The following is a 16134-nucleotide window of genomic DNA, read 5'->3' on the forward strand; positions in this document are numbered from 1 at the left end:
AATAAAATTGCAAATATTATATGAGCAATATGATGAAACAGATGAAACATAAATGAACCTCATTTAAGGTCAAGTATATATTACAAAAATTCAACAGAGAATGTTGTTATTCACAATCCTTACTATAAACTATGGTATTCAAACTGTTTTGCTAAGGTGCATTATAAGATTTCTTTAATATTGTTTTTTATTTCCCTACTTCAAAAGAGCAAAAAATATATGTTGGCTATGCAAGTTTTTATCAATGGGATTTATTATTTAAAGTTTCATATATTCTTGATGTATTTCTAATCATTGTTCCAGATGGAAATCAGAGAGGGAGAGTTTTCATCTTAAAGTTGTCTTATCTATGAGTGAAAATCCTTTAATCTATGGTAGAACATATGAAACATGTGAATTATAGCATTTCTGAATAAAATCACAAGTTAATCAAATGGCTAATATTTATGCTCCTGCACACAGCTCAGATCTGTGAAGGAGCTTAGTATCCATAGCAACTATCATAGCATAACAGTCTGCTTTTTTCCCATACCACTTTTTTTGTTTTGTTTTGTTTTAGATTAAGAAGAATTCCCTAGGCTTATTGTTAATATTTTGTGCTAACAAACTACTGAAGCAGGGAAAAGATCTTGCTAGCAACTGTGTTTGAGATTAACTTCTGAAAAATTAATTTGCTAAAGACAAGAGTGAAAGCCACATGTTTGCGATAAATACAACACAATCAAATATATGAAATTTATAGAGTCATTAAAAAGGTCAAATTTAGAATCACCAGCTGTGAATCTAATTGGAAAAAAAGCATTGATTTCTTTAGAGTTTTCTGAGCAATTGGATATGTAAAAACATGCATTAGACAGGAAAACCAGTTGACACTAATTCATTACAGCTACTCAATATATTTACAGAAATAATATACCTGTCTAGGAATCTTTGATCCAAAATCAGTGTTAATCCTTTCTTACTTATTTATTTTTTTGAAGTTTAAATTTCCCCAGAGGGGAAAATACCATGATTAAAAAGTAAATCTTTTGAGAATATACGGGGTAAATGTATAACCTAGTCTTTTCTATTCCCACAGAGCTGAGATGGAATTAATGGTTTCCAATGTGATGATAATGGGTACTATTTGTTGCTTTCTTTATTTTGAAAAACACTTTAAGACCAGCTCACTAATGAAGTGGCAATCATGTCACATAATTTATCAGAGAAGAGAAATAAATGTATTTATTTCCTTTTATCTATCGTACAAATACCTTAGACCAGTTGTTGTCCAACATTAGCCCCCCCTTACGGTCACAGAAGGGCCTGTTAAATCTCAGATGGCAATCTGTCTCCCACTCCCCGTGATTCAGCTTTAGGAGGTCTGAGGTGAGACCTGACTTGTGGCCTACTTCCTCAGGTGGCTTAACCTCTAATTATTAATTTTTCTTTGTATTAATTGAAAATATTTCCCTGAAATTTATTTTTAGTCTTCTATTTTTGAAGTTTAAATTATTACATTTTCTTGAGTTACTGTGAATTCCAAATTTCTCTAGATAAGACCTTTTGAAGCTCCCACCACACATTTCAAACTTATTTGCTTGTTTACATGATATTGACCATTTGTTATTGTGATCTGATCTTGCTATTTCCCACAAATCTAAATGATATGAAACACCTGCTATAGTACCTTCCACATGAACACATCGACCTTCTGTGATTCCCATAAGAAAATCTGACTTTTCTAATTTCAAGATATATATGTTGTAAGTACATTCTGCCTTTGCTTCTTAAAGTTCTCTTAAATATTCCAGATGTTCTGGAAATAATTGAATTGCACCTAGATTAGAAAAAAGTCCATTGGTTTTTTGATTGGTGTTGAAGGAATCTAAATTTCTGTCACAACATATTAGTCTAAACTACCTAGTACTCATTATTTTAAAATAGATATTTTTCTTCCGATGTAACCAATGGATATTATACCTGAACAAGGATTATGCTTATGTTAGGCAGGCTCAAGGCCAAGCGGTTGAAACACATAGACCACAAAATACAAATCTTCTTCTTCTCTAATGCAAGGATCTAGGGTAGACTCTGTGTCAGCAAGCCTTTCAAGAACCCTCTCTGGCACGGAGGCTCTGGCATTCTTAACATGTAGTTCCCATCTCTGCACCTAAAGCAGCCGCACCAGGTGTCCTCAAAGGCAGCTCACCAATGTCTACGTCCAAACCAAACAGACCTGAAAGGAGCATGGAAGGCAAGAAAGAACATCCACATGCATAAGGACATGAAGTAGAAGTTGGGCATATTTGTTTTACAGCCTATTGGTCAACACTTACTCATATGTTAATCTCTAGCGACAAAGAAAGTGTTGGATCTCGGACATTGGTGCACATCCTGTGGAGGAGGCGCTGGGTTCCCTTGGCTCTGGACTACTTTTTTCAAAGTAGTATGTTTGTGTACTGAATAGCGTTGGGAGGTAAAGAGAATGTCTCCCCTTAAGACCAAGGTCGGGCATACTTGCTGCCCCTTAGCTCTTAGCTTCCTAAACTCTGGGTTCTGTTTCTGTAAGTCAGTTCCCTGTGTGTGTTGTGTTATCCAGCCCTCCTCATACAACCCTGTGGGGATGGAGGTACAGGGAACTGCTACAGAAAAAGCTTATTCTCTGGATAGTGTTATTGCCTTCTACCAGCATCTGTCAAACTGTGGTGGGCTCACTTGCTAGCCTAAGTAGAGTAGAATCCCAGCCCCTTCAGGATTATTGAGTTTTGGAGATGATGATTCGATGGTGACAAAAGCATGGCTTTGTGGAAAAGACAAGAGGAGGTCATCATAAGCCGATTAATGATGGCGGAGATCTCTTCAAAATGAGGCTTCCCTTAGATTCTCAGGGAATATCTCAGAGAGATAATGCACTCATTATTTACATCCTCCCTGTGGACAGTTTTACCTACAATGGCAGCAATTCAATTAGAAAAAAATCACATGGAATTTGTACCTAACTTTAGCTGAAATCAGTGACGCACCCACAGCTCACTGGCCTGGGTGGTTTTGAGGATAGATTTGTGCTAGATTTGGTTCCTGTAGCTCATGGCCAAATTTTATAATCTCTAATATTCCAGATTGATTAATAATATTATCTAATAGTATAATATCTGATTAATGTCTCAGGCCAAGTTCAATGCTCAATACAGAAATTCAAGGGGAAAGACACCTGGCTGAAGGGGTAGGATCAGATAGTTATGGGATTCTTCTACCTGTCTAGGTCTGGGACCCTGAGGGCATGATTGAGGTCAACATTGCAAGGTCGCCCCATTGGGATGCTTGGGGTTCTATTGATAGTAGTGTAAGAAAATACCAAATAAGAAAAATTTAGGGGATTTGGTACCAGCTCTGTTGAGCCAATGGAATGCTGCATTCATTGGGAAGTTAGCCAGAGGCAAGCGGATATAGAAACCAGGGTTGAATATTTTTGTGGACAATCCTCCTGGGGTCTCACATTTTGGCACATTTTGCAAGCAGCATATGTCAATAACTGCCTTTTTTTCAAAACTATTTTTTAAAGATGTTTGTTTATTAAACAGCTTCAGAAGACAGAGTGACCTAATCCGATAGGACTGGAGTCCATATAGGAAGAAGAGGGAAGACCACATGAACACCTGGGGAGAAGGAGGCCATCTACAAGCTGAGAGGCCTCAGAAGAAACCAATCTTGTTCTTGGGCACCTTGAACTTGGGCTTTTAGCCACCAGAACTAGAAAATAAATTTCTGTTGTTTAAGCCACCCAATCTGATCTGTGGTCCTTTGCTATGGTGGTTGCAGAAAACTAATACATCTGGACACTGCAATTGGTATGAGTAATAAAGTCCTTTTGTCTCTGGTCCAGGAGACTCATGTTTTTGTTTTTGTGTTTGTACTCTTGGCATCAATCCAGTCTAAACTCTAAGTAAGATACTACCTCAGACATTCACAGTTTGGTCAAAGAAAGCTAAAAGTATAAACTCTAGCTGTGTGACCATGTGACCAAAACAGTTTAAGATGGAAGAAGGCTGTCATTACTAAAATGAGGAAGGTTAGAGGGTGCCTGGCTTACTCAGTCAGGAGAGCATCTGATTCTTGATCTTGGGGTCGTGAGTTCGAGCCCTGTGTAGGGTGTAGAGATTATTTAAACGTAAGTAAGTAAGAAAGTAACTAAGTGAATAAATAATTAATAAAAGGAGGAGGGTTCGAATAGACCCTGGGGCTGGGGGCTGGTAGGCAGAATAATAAAAGTGATAATAGTGGAAATAAAAGAGAACAATAATGATGTCATAAGGATGAAGGTGGAGTGTATATTTACTTACTTAACCATTTAAAATATTACAACCATATTCTAAATTAGCATTCCCCAGTGTTTATTCTGAGGCTCAAACCAGAAGTTTCTGGGTTAGGCAATGTTAAATAGTGACTTCATTAAGAGCTTTCAGAGGCCTTAATATGCTAATGATTGTTTCCTCTCTGAGATAGCTATGGTGATAATTGCCCCTAACATTTTCATTGAAACTGACATATTAATATCCCATGGTCATACTTCGAAAAACTCTCTTCAATTGCACAAAATTATAGTCAGAATGTAACTCAGAATTCTAGTCCAATGTCTTCATCTATGATTTAGTAAACTGATGACTTTATAATTAACTTGATTTAAAGCTATGTGCTGATAGAAGAAAACATGGGATCCATTTATTGGTTTCCATTTTTTTCAAAACTGGCATAAATTTAATGGAAATAAAGGTTCAATGTAATATAAAAAATATATACAATACTTCATATATTTTTTATATTTTATTTAGCATATTTATCTAAAATGAATTTGATACTAGTGAACTCTTAATACTCTAAATGTTAAGATTATCCAGAGTATTAATATTTTAATAAACAATTGTACCTATCTATTGATTCATAGATACTGTATCTATCTACCCTTAAATAGATAGGTAGATAGATACCTGGAATCTTAAATAAAATTTTTGGGACAATCATTTTAATGAGATGTGGTAAGCAAAAACTATTCCTTGAGAATATTCTAATTTTTTGTAAAAGTGTATATGTTCAAAATAATTCTCTTGATTTTTTTTTTTTTTTTTAAGGCACCATCTCATCTAAGTTGACAACATCATCATTAATAGGTAAATTGTAAGGCTTTGGGTACAGGCCCATCATGAGTCAGGTTTTCTTCATTCATTGTTTGAGTTACCATTATCCCCTTTCCCCACTCAAGAGGAAATTTAAATGTTGCATAGAAAAGTATACCTGGAATAAAACTGCCTGAAAGTGGAAAATACACATAGTTTGCTATGATTCTGCTGGTGATGGTGGTTGTGTGGGGCAGGGGTGGGCCACAGAATAATGGACTTCCAAAAATGTCCTGGTGTTGATCCCCAGAACCTGTGATTATATCACTTTACAAATCAAAAGGGGATTAAGGTTGCTAATCAACTAGCCTTCAGGAGATTATTCTGGGTTATCCAGGTGGGGCTAATAAATCACCAGAGTCTTAAATGGGAGAGAGGGAGGCCCAAGACCCTCCCTCACAGTTCTGCCATGTGACAAAGACCTCACCTGGTTGTGGCGGCTGGACAAGGCAGGCAGCCTCCAGGAGCAGGAAAGGGCAAGAAAACACCCCCCTGAGCCTCCAAAAGGGAGCACAGCCCTGCTGATACCTTGACTTCAGGCTGGTGAGACTCATTTCAGAATTCCAACTTCCAGATTGATAAGGTAATGCATTCGTGTTTTTTTTTTTTTTTTTTTTAAGATTTTCTTTATTTATTTGACAAGAGAGAGAGCAGGAACACAAGCAGGGGGAGTGGGAGAGGGAGAAGCAGGCTTCCCACGTAGCAGAGAGCCCCATGCGGGGCTTGATCCCAGGACGCTGGGATCATGACCTGAGCTGAAGGCAGGAGCTTAATGACTGAGCCACCCAGGCGCCCCTGCATTCGTGTTGTTTTAAGCCAATAAAGTTTTGGTTATCTGTGATAGCTGCAATAGGAAACTATTACAGTATAAACTATCAGGTTTGCTTTAGAAACATCAGTGCATCCTATCTTCCTGTTCCTCTGTGTTATTGTGCTAATAGGGCTCCTTTACAAAAAAGTCAAGAATTGTATGTGTGCATTAGGCAGAAATGAATAAATGTATTCATAACATAAATGGCCCAGAAGACCAAACAGCACTATTTCTCAGGAAGACTGTGTCTCCAACTTCACCCATCTCTGCCTACTTCTTTCTCTTTCTTTGTGGCATTTCCATCTTGACCTTCCATCCACGACCTACTCAATTTGAAAAACAGTCATGGCCCTCACTCAACTCTCAAATAAAAGTAGGTGTTTTGATTGGAGAATTTGGTCTGAAGTCCTGCCTTAATCAATAATAACCAGTGACTGGGAGAACCAACTGGAGAGTTGTTTTGTTATATAGTGATCACACCTCTTTACAGCGAAAAGTCTGTCTTTCAGAATGATAAAACTAGAGTCAATGATTGTTGGGCATTTTCCCCCAATATTTTCTGTGGCAATCAGCAGCTATATTATGAACTTTTCTTTAAAACAGAGGCTCTGAATGCAGTAGCACTTAAAAGCTGATAGGAAAGGATTCATCAAAGAAACCTGATAAAGGGTTTCTGCCTAATCTGCAATTAGCAACTTCGTTCAAATGTCTTTCTTGACCTTCCTGCTTCACGGCAAGTAAAAAATGTAATCTTTTCTTCAGCTGTGCAACTGTCTCATTAAGGTGTCTGACTGTGATAATCTTACTATAGTGAGAACTTTTTGCAAATCTCTTTCCATTCACTGGCAGTTTCTTAACCAGACAGAGGACCTGGACCACTTAAATGACAATTTTCTCAAGCCCTCATTTTAACATCAATAATTCAGCTCCTTCCATGTTTCTGGATTTTGCCTGTTTTTTTGACTTTCTATATGAAGACATGAATTGTTCCCTTCATTGCTTCCTAATTCTTTCCTGAAATCGACTACAGTTTTCTATGCTGCAGATGTTTAGCAATTGGATGAAATAAAAATAATCAAGAAACAACTTACAGATTCAACTCTTACACAGTAAAAAACAAAAACAAATGTTTGCTTATTTTAAAACTTACATATGTTTAGAAGATGCATAATACCTAATGTTCTAAGTTCTTTAAATATCTCATCATTTGTAATCAATAAAATCTGTGAAAGCTCTATTAATAATCTATAATGTTAAATATTACATTCTATACTGAATAATAGCAAAAATGATTTTATTGATCATCAGCTCCAGTGTTTCGGTTAAGACTTTGCTCATTTTACATAACATGAAAAGTTGAGTCAACATATATTTTTTTAAAGATTTTATTTATTTATTTGAGAAAGAAAGATACAGTGAGAGAGAGAGCACGCACAAGCAGGGGGGAGGGGCAGAGGGAGAGAGACAAGCAGACTCCCCGCTGAGCAGGGAGCCCAATTCGGGGCTCCATCCCAGGACCCTGGGATCATGACCTGAGCTGAAGGCAAACACTTAACCACAGGTGCTCCTGAGTAAATGTATTTTAAAATAAGATCTACATGACTGATAATTCATGGTTTAAAATATATCTCTAATTCTTTTTGAGGAGTAATCAGTATACTCTCCTTTGATGTACCTTAATGCCTTAATTGTGGTATATGACCCCAAATCATCATAGGTGTTTTTTGTTAATCTAAAAATCAGTGCAATTGAGAAGTGTTATGACTTGATAGCTAGAACTAGCAGATTCTTCATATCAAAAATATTTAGAATAAAGGTAAAACCAGCATGTGTTAAGGCTAGTGTAGAAGGTTCCAGCATATGTGTCATACAAGAAGAGCAGTCTGTGAGACCCAGACACACACAGGTTAAATTTTTCTATGGGACATAATATGGCCCTGGACTCACAGAGTAAAAGTGGCCTCCCCCGGCTTTGCATTTGGTAAAACTCTGCATACACAAATCAGTGTTGTAAGATTTATTCCACGAACATTTATTAAAAACCTACTATGTGCCAACACTGTGGTAATTGTTTAAAAATGAAATTAAGATTCTTTTGCTTCCTGGGACACACTCCTTTAGTGAATTCCTACATAAGTTGAGTCCTTTTTATTTCAATATCCCTGTAGCCGATCACTCTTTTTTTTAAAGATTTTATTTATTTATTCATGAGAAAGAGAGAGAGAGAGAGAGAGAGAGAGAAGCAGAGGGAGAAGCAGGCTCCCTGCTGAGCAGGGAGCCTGATGTGGGACCCGATCCCAGGACCCCGGGACCATGACCTGAGCCGAAGGCAGACGCCCAACCATCTGAGACACCCAGGCTGATCACTCTTAATACCTGGCCTTCCAAAGTGTTGGCCTGGTCTCTCCAGTGACCCTTCCTCTCCTATATTACCTATTATCTCTCTATTGAGCTGCTCAGGCAGGAATTTTTGTTGGTTTTCTTCATTGCTGTATCTCTAACACCAAGAACAGTGTTTAAGAGTATCCTAGACTCAAGTATTTTGGAAATGAATGAATGAAAAATAGCACCAACTAATCCAATTTATTTCAATAAACATTTATCAAGTGTCCATACAACATCTCTGCACATGAAAATACTCAATGCATTCTGACTTAAGACCAATCAGCCTTAAGTAAAGGGTTGTGAAGTAGGATGAAGCAAAAGGAAAGGAGATGTTGAATCTGAATTGTACAAAAGATATTGCTTCTAGTTTCAATACAGAAAGTAAAAAGAATAATGTAGCCTTTTCAGAGGAAGGAAATGGATGAAGGGCATGAGGTCTCCCTCCATTTGTGCTTTCTCTTCTAGGCCATGTCTAAGAGTACTGTGTCCTTTATAATTCAGGCTTTTCATGATACATTTTCAAGCTATATAAAAATAACTGGATATACTATGGATTCCGTTTCCATTTTTAGCTCACAGACCCTTCATCCATCCATCCATCCATCCATCCATCCATCCATCCATCCATCCATCCATTCATTACAAAAATATTAAGAAGCATCTACATTGAACCAAGGCATTATTCCTCAGTATAATATAATTATAGAATGTTAAAATGAAAAAATATACACTGGATTTTAAGGTATGCTCTCCAGCCACAAAGAAAACTTCCTACTTAACAGCACAGTTTTACAGCTTGAATAAGGTCTTGCCCCCAATTCTAAAGTCTTAGTAAAGCATAGACTCATACACTCCACTATTGATGTATGACCAAAATGGAAACTGTTTAATTCCCGTTTTGAATAAAAATAGTTTGGGAAGATTTTAGAATATATTTACATATTGCTTGAGTAAGGTGGTACAATAAACCACCTTAATGCATCCTATTGTGTTTAGCCACACTCGTCATGAATAGTATGCTGCTGATTTGGAGAATATGGATGGCTTTCAGCTCTGAATAGGGCAGCTGTTCTATTTTTATTCTGGAGCCAAACTAAATAACATATTTCATACTTAGAGTTAATACTGAGCTGAGCTGAATTCAAACTACTGAGCTGGAGGTGAACAGTCTCATTTTTCTTTATACCAGACTCTTAAGATATCAATTCCTTGATACATTCAGAAAATGAGCTTAGCAAAATCTATACCTTCTTCATTGTGTCTCTGAATCTGTCTCTGTCACACACACAGATACACACACTCATATGCATATATCACACTGGAGTTATAAGTTTCTAAATTTAAGAAAAGCTAAAATGGAGAAAATTAAAATAAAAGGTCCTTAGGAAATCCCCCAGCAGATGCCTGAAAACACTGATAGTCCTGAGCCCTATGTATACTATGTTTTTTCCTATACATGCATACCTATGTTAAAGTTTAATTTACAAATTGGGCCCAGTAAGAGATCAACGATACCTAACAATAAAATAGAACAATTATAACAACATACTGGAACAAAACGTATGTGGATGTGGTCTCTCTCTCAAAATACCCTAATATGCTGTGCTCACCCTTCTTTTTGTGGCGATGTGAGATGATACAATGCCTATGTGAGGAGATGAGGTGAGGTGAAGGATGTAGGCTTTGAGATACAGCGTTAGGCTCCTATGGATCTTCTGACATAGTCCAGGACTGCAGTTGACTTGGGGTAACAAACCGGGACAAGCAAAACCTTGGTAAAGGGACTACTGTACTGTTACAATAATATTACTAGTATTATTATATGATTTCTAATAGCTCTGCTACTACTGACAATAGAAATACTACCATTTCTCAAGTAGAAGGTAACACTGGCCAATCGCTTAGTTCTTACATTCACAATCGTAGTTCATGCAATCAACGTAGTTCAATGTTACTCAATATGAATATAAAATTTGTTATGTTCCAGGACTTTAAGTCTATCTCAGTCTATCCTATGCCTTCTAAGAGTTTGTAATTCAGCTGAAGAGATCCAAAAGTTGCCTGTAACAGAATGAAAGTATACTCGAAAGCAAGTGTGATTCAGTGTCAGAATCAGTAATGAAGACAGTCAATGATGATGTTCGGGGCAGTAGGATATTAATGAGGACCTAACATTGGGGAGAGGAAGGAAACGGGGTCAGATAACTAATGGAGGATACTGAGGGTTTTAATTACTGGAGGAAATGAGAGAGGGCATTATTACTATGAATTAATTAGAAGTCTTATTGAAAATATGTGTAAAATAAACAAATAAACTTATTAAATATATAAAACAAATAAATGACTTATTTTTATTATAATTAGGGAAAGTAGGGCTGTTTCATCAGATCCAAACACCCCAATTTGGGAATTGGAGAGTATTCAGTGACCTAGATTGTAGCACGCAGCACCCTTGCCATTTCTCCTTTAGCCTCTGCACATAAGCTTCAGTTATTTTTTTCTCTGCAGATTTGCATGCTCTGCTTCTTGGTCACCCAATGCCTGCTTGAGAATTTCAGGTTATTGTTCTCAGATTCATTCTCAGATTCATACCAATCAGGCCATCATAAAATACTTGTCGACCTAAGATTAAGTCTTGGACGTTTGGGAAAATCTTCCTATCACACAATGATCAAAATGCAATCGTTTAGACATAGATTAAGCTTAATTATCATATCATTGCCTCATGTGGGATATTATTCTCAGATTCATACCAATCAGGCCATCATAAAATACTTGTCGACCTAAGATTAAGTCTTGGACGTTTGGGAAAATCTTCCTATCACACAATGATCAAAATGCAATCATTTAGACATAGATTAAGCTTAATTATCATATCATTGCCTCATGTGGGATATTATTATCTATTAAATGCAACTTTGCCCTTGGTAAAATAACCTCAAAGCAAATTCGTCAAGAAATGCTATCTTTGTCCCCACAAGTGTTTTCTGAATCATTTGTCTCTGATACATGAAACATCAGAATTTCAAGGTTTGTAAAGAAACAAGAATGAGTGAGGTCTAAGCAGCATTAGGAAACATTGTTGAACGTTTTACCTCAAATGCTGATGGGTAATGATGGTTTTGAAAGAGGAAATAAAGTTTCATAGCCTGTATTTGATTGAATATAAACTTACTACAGCACTGAAAAAGTGTGAGTATATGTTTGCCATAAGCCATTCTCTCATCTTGGAAATTTGACTACTGACCGTCAATGATCTTAGACAGAATTATGTAGGAAGGAAAGTTGTTCTGTAGACATTCTAATGGTCTTTATTCCGTCCTGAAACTTCTTTCGTTTCCACTCCAGGACCCTACTAGAATTTCTTAACTGTGCCAACTTTCTTGGGCCTCCCTGGATTATATTCTAAAAACACATACTTTTGGTTTCTCTTTCTACTGAAAAACTGCCTTTCTCCTACTACCTAAATGTCTGTTAGAATGTTATATTCTTACCAAAACTTCAAGCAAGCATTCAGTTACCTAAAACTACTTAGGATAGCTTCTCTTCTTTCTCAAACCCACCACACCCCTTATGTCCACATAAATGAATACAGGTCTCCAAATAGTGGTTCAATGGCTTACTTTTATAATGTACATACACATGATGAAAGATCTATAAAACATACCTGGAATAGACTTATGACCTTGATAAACATCATTCATTTAAACCAAATCTGAAATTAATTCTCCGCTTTCCCCTAATCTCTTTTTTTAGATCTAACTGTTGGTCCGAGGTCCAAAAGAATTTTACATATCTTACACTGAATTGATAAATTAACTGTGTGATGTCACCCAACAGAGCATGGTTACTTGTAATTAGAAGGCAAAGAAGCAGATAATGGTACTGACATGTTATTAGCAATTTGGGGGAGAGGGATTGATTTTGACAAAGGAAAAAGACATGCGTCCGTTGAGAGTGCTAGTCACTGAGCAATTGGGAAGTGTAAGCTATTCTGGATAGGAAAATACATTTTCTGGAGAAAACGTGGGAAGCTGGAGACACCTCTTGATACGCTAGAACTGTTTGCCATACTTGTTCATTCTTCCTTAGTGCCTTATGTTTAGGACTTGGACATTGCTGCCATATAAGCATATGAGATGGGTCAGCAATAATTATAATCAGAAATCCAGTTCAGGCCAAGTTGGAGTAAGAGGGGACTGGGTTTGCCCTCCTCCCTTAAATCAGTAAAAATCAGGACAAGGTATAGAAATAGCAGTTTTCAAGCCATTTGACATCAGGCAGCTGAGGATGGTCATTCATGAGAGGAGGAAAACCAAATGAAGCAAACCCTAAAATTGCTCCAACTTTGTGACTTAAAAGAATCTCTAAGCCATTACCAAATTCTATACTTTAAACATGTGCAGTTTATTTTATGCCTATTATATCTCAACAAAGCTCTTAAAAACAATTATCAAAAGTTTATCATACACGTACCATATACCACATTCACTATAGATTCTCATTTAATTTCTCCATAATGTATGAACATCACTTCTGAGTTGACCTAATTTTGCCATGTAACTTATATTCATTTCACAGTTGGGTTAACAGGGGTTTGGTGGGTGTAAGTATGTATCTTGCCCCAGGTCAGATAGCTGGGTAAGGCAAGTATCAAACTTAAGAAATATGGAGGCTGGGCTATAAACCCTGAGCTGAATTTTTAAAATAGGACACTGCCAGCTGGATTACTTATGAAACTGTTAAATGTTGATTATTAGTTTCTACCTGTGGCCTACTGAATCTTGAGCTAAACTTAGGATTTCTAATCTTAACCAGGGTCTGCATTTTTAAACAGTTATCCTTATGGATCTTATATGTACTAAGTACATTAAGCCATTCAGTAGAAACTTTTCCCATTGCTTCTGTTATTGGTTCAATATATTACATACAGTTGAATATTTCAAGTAAAGCCACAATAAAGAGGACCTATACACCCCAATTGCAAGCTTATGAGGCCAAGTCCAATGCTGATACAGAGACATCAGTTCAATCTCTTTGATTTTTGTTTGGTACCCTCTCTTCAAGTTATTCTGATGACAATGTGCCATTAAAAAACAACAACAGGATAAAATGTGAAAAAAACAATTCAATGTCTTTTTGTCCAACTTAATTTTTTTCTTTTATTTTTTTCCAGCATTGTGAGATAATTGACATAAAGCACTGTGCAAGTTTAAGGGGCATGATGTGTTGATTTGATACATCAATATATTGCAAAATGATTACCACCGTAGCGTTAGCTAACACATTCATCCTTGAGTCAGTGGGTCATTTTATTTTATTTTATTTTTTTTAAAGATTTTATTTATTTATTTGTCAGAGACAGAGAGAGAAGGAGAGTGTGAATGATCGCATAAGCAGGGGGAGCAGCCTGCAGAGGGAGAGGGAGACGCAGGCTCCTCACTGAGCAGGGAGCCCGATGCGGGGCTTGATCCCAAGACCCTGGGATCATGACCTGAGCCGAAGGCAGACGCTTAACCAATTGAGCCACCCAGGCATCCCTCAGTGGGTCATTTTAGAAATTCGTTTTTTATCTATGATTAACCTGCAACATACTGTTATCCTTAAGAGAGCTCAAATAAATAATTTTGTTTTTAAAGGAAGAAGGGACATGAAGCTGATAAGATGGGGTGTCTGCTGTTGTTTCTGCTATCTTTGCTATATTTGTAAGTTTGCTCTGCATTTCAACTTCTTCACACTTAAAATCAAAGTGTCACATTTCAACTATGCTATCAATAAGGTAGACATTAGCCATATGCGACTACTTGAGTTAAAATTAAATTAAAAATTCAGTTTCTCATTTGCACTAACCACTTTTTTTGTGCTCAATAACCACATAAGACCAGCTTCTCTACTGGGTAGTGAAGATTTTAGAATATTTCCATGATCACATAAATTTCTTGAATTACTATAGATTTATTGCCCCCCTCTCTGCATACATTGTACAATAATTTATGCCTGGCTTATCATTATGACATACATATACCATATAAAATTTTACATACAAAATGGAAAAATCATTTTTTAAGTCTCTTTATAATTTTAAGCCAAAGCTCCTTGAGACCAGCTTAGAATTACACTGTCATCTTTGGAATCAAACTGCCCAAAGGATGACAGTGTAACAAAAATACTACCCATTTGCTTACTTTCTTCAGTCTAACACTCCTAGCAGAATGAAGAATATTATTTTCTAATTTTTTTCTAATTTCCAACTGAAAGTCTTTTCTTGAGAAACATTTCTCTAGTCCTTCTGTTTTCTTGGGTTTTTTTTTTTTCTCTACTGATGATAAATACCATATTTTCAAAGACTGAAATGACTTTAGAAAAATTTTACAGTGAAGTATATAAATGAGTGTGCAATAAAAACTCAGCAGTAATAGATGTAGACCATCAGTTTTGGAATCTGAATGTGATTCTCAAAGTTATAGACAATCTTTGCCCTCAAATTGCATTTAATGTCAAAACAATGCTTTTATAATAGTCTTACTGTATTCTCTTATAGAAAATGTACCCAATGTATTAGCAATTCCTAGAGGATCTCTGAATTCTCATTTCTTTCTCCACTACTGTTATGTAATCAGGAACTTTATACAACATCATTCGATTCAACATGTAACCATTATGGAAAAAACAGAAATCTGTTTTTAGGTTTTGATAACCTTTCTTTTGGTGACAACGGTTGGATTTAAATATTTAAATTATATAAGAGCACAGATTCAGAGACACAGAATATGTAAGGAAATATACAATTACTTATTGGTACAATTAAATATTTGACCCTGAACTTTGATTACAGACTTTCTAAAGCTAACAACTATTGTAATTTGGCTTAACATTCTTGAATTTTCCAGCAAGGCATACTGAGATATTATGAAAAAAGTGTATGTGTAGGAAGGTCAAGTGACCATCTTCATCTCAACTAATTTTCCTTCTTGGTTAGGCGCTCAGAAGGAAGTGGGAGAAATAGAATGTCATCAAAATTATTATGTCTAAGGAGACAAGGGCAAGCTTAGATCTGACCTGGATTGGCAACAACTTTAAGGGGTTTACTTAATAATGGAGACTAAAATACAAGGACTGCCAGGCAATGACAGTGGCTATAAAATTTCTGAACTGGGAAAAATAAAGGTAACTCCTTTATAGGTATTCACTGAGAATACAATTTTACCTATATAACTATATGTACATGTATACATATAATATATGTATGTATAAAATGTGTATGTATACAATAATCTATGTAGTTACAGAACTCAAGCCAATATCACAAGAATTAAGGTTTGGCTAAGTTTATGGAATACATTTTATGGGCTATACTATAGAGACACTGTAATCATAGAAATAAACTATAAAAACATTTCTTCAGAAAAATGTGTTCAAGTTCTGAAGAGCCTTGGGAATATCTATAATTATCCTGTGCAGTTATTATAGGAGAAGGAATTAGTTTGTCAACCGTGTTTTCACACTTCTGTGGCATCTAGAATACTTCTTCATGGACTCATCATCATTTTCTCACATACTATCTTATCCTCTCTTTTAAGATAATGTGGATTCAGTTTAGAGAGTCCCTGATAGGCACCATGGCATTGTTATAATGAACAGCAAATAATCTCATGAACTGGCAAAAAACCTTACACTTTTTGTTGATCAATACTGGGAAATGTCTGTGAAAACCATCTTAAAATGTATTCTGTTAAAATAAATGTAAATGATTTATAATGAAGAGTTCCTAAATAATTCCTTTTA

This window comes from Eumetopias jubatus, unplaced genomic scaffold (assembly GCF_037043125.1).
Source record: "Eumetopias jubatus isolate StellerSeaLion01/CBP00866 unplaced genomic scaffold, mEumJub1_p1.0 scaffold_16, whole genome shotgun sequence".
NCBI lineage: Eukaryota > Metazoa > Chordata > Mammalia > Carnivora > Otariidae > Eumetopias > Eumetopias jubatus.